This window comes from Pan troglodytes, chromosome 13, assembly GCF_028858775.2.
Source record: "Pan troglodytes isolate AG18354 chromosome 13, NHGRI_mPanTro3-v2.0_pri, whole genome shotgun sequence".
In the NCBI taxonomy this organism is placed as follows: Eukaryota; Metazoa; Chordata; class Mammalia; order Primates; family Hominidae; genus Pan; species Pan troglodytes.
Window position 1 is genome coordinate 22569342 of NC_072411.2, and position 2087 is coordinate 22571428.

Genomic DNA, 2087 nt, shown 5'->3' on the forward strand with positions numbered 1-2087 from the left:
GTAGGAGTCATAACTTCTATCCTGCAGGGCGCTGGTGGTATTACACAAGACCGTGTGGAGAAATCATCTAGCCCAAAGCCTGGCACACAGGAGGTATTGAGAAATGTCATTGGTATTTTCTCCTTAATTCTTAGCTCTAGCTTGGCCTATTGTTATGATTATTATTTGCTCTCGGTTTACTATTTTTTGAGCATACTGTGGCTTCCTTCTATATTCCCAAATTCTCTCCTGCTCTGTTTCTGATAGGAGGACAGAACCTCACACATGCTCCACTCCTGAGATATCCCCTTTCTCCCTCCCTGTTCAGCTTCCCTAGAACTATTTGGAGATGAGCAGACCCCAACAACACTGCAGTTTCAGGCTGGCAGCTGCTCCCGAGCTTCCCAGCTCCTCAGGGCACAGGTTCATGAGAGGCCTGAGCCTCCAATATTTGGAATAGACAATCTCTTTTGCTTTGCTTCAGTTGATTTCAACATTTCTATATAGAAACTCTCCCAGAATAGGCTGGGTGCTGTGGCTCATGCTGGTAATCCCAGCACTTTGGGAGGCTGAAGTGGGTGGATGACCTGAGGTCAGGAGTTCGAGACCAGCCTGGCCAACATGGTGAAACATTGTCTTTACTAAAAATACAAAAAATTAGCCAGGGGTGGTGGTGGGCACCTGTAATCCCAGCTACTCGGTAGGCTCAGGCAGGAGAATCGCTTGAACCTGAGAGGCGGAGGTTTCAGTGAGCTGAGATGGCGCCATGGCACTCCAGCCTGGATAACAGGAGCGAAACTCTGTCTCAAAAAAAAAAAAAAAAAAAAGGAAACCCTCCCAGAATAAAAAATGGGCCATGCCAGAGCTGAAGCAGTGCATGGCCGGAGCCATCCCAGTGACCCCAACCTGGCTGAGTCGTGAGCCTGCTCTTGAGTCACCCTTTGGGAGGCTGAGACCTGGGGACTCTTTTCTCCAGGAGAAGCTCTGCAGACTCTGTATTTGTCATCCTTGCTTTCCCCCCAAGACCCCAGGCCCTGTCTGTTCGGGCTCCTGGGCCCATGTTCTTTTAGATGGGTGTCCCTGCCAGTGGAGTAGTGATGGCTGCAGGCAGACAGGTCAGGGAGCAACGGAAACATAGGTTATTAGGGGGACCCTGTTGGGTGGTGCTGATGATGTTGACAAGAGACTGGAGATAGTCTATGCCTCCACCTTGGGATTCAGTCTTTTCCCGCTCACCCATCCTTCTCTGTCCCTGCTTCTCTTCTCCCTGGTTTTTTGTAAGTGTCACTGTCAGAGGCCAGGCTCTGGGAAAGGAGCACTCACTTCCTTGTTCCTCTCTAATCTCCTTTCTGGCCATTATGGTGCTGGGCTTTATAAACATACAAAGTTTCCTACTAATCCTCAAGTTCTTCTTCACATTTAGACATGAGTGACCCATTATTACTTCAGTGTCAACTCATTCATAGGAAGCTGCGTTGCTACCAATATTTAATTCTAAGTAGGTAAAACGTGCTTACTAGGGAATGACTTCTGGCCTGCGGGATGTCTGCATATCAGTGGGACTCCGAATTGGGAAACTGGGAAAGCTAGAGCTAGAAAGCAAGCAAGAGACCGCTAGGAAAGCATAGAGTTCTGGGACCCACGAGGAGGTGGGGGAAGCATCAGAGGTGAAGGAGACAGTCTCTGTCCTTACAGAACAATCTCCAGAGGCAGAGGAGAAGCCGTTAGCCTGACTCGGTGGCTTGACAGACAGGGGTGTGGTGGATGGGTGCCTGGGTTTGGTGGCAGCAAAAGGAAATTGCTGTGGGCCTGAGCCGGACACGAAAGTGATGGAACCTCCTAGGGTTGTGGGGGAGGGCGAGGACCAGGGAGAGCTGCAGGAAGGAGTAGAAGAGAGCACAGTGAGAAGGTGAGCGAGGCCCATCTGGCTTCTGCCAGGCACTGCCTTCAGGAAAGGAAACCCCCCCACCACCGAGCTCCAGCTGGCTATGATGTGAAGCGGGGTAAGAGGAGTTATTCACAGGCTGTTTTGAAGAGCTGCTGGGGTAATGTAAGTGAAAACATCTAGCAACCAACCAGTAAACCAGTGGTCCCCAAACCTCATTGTG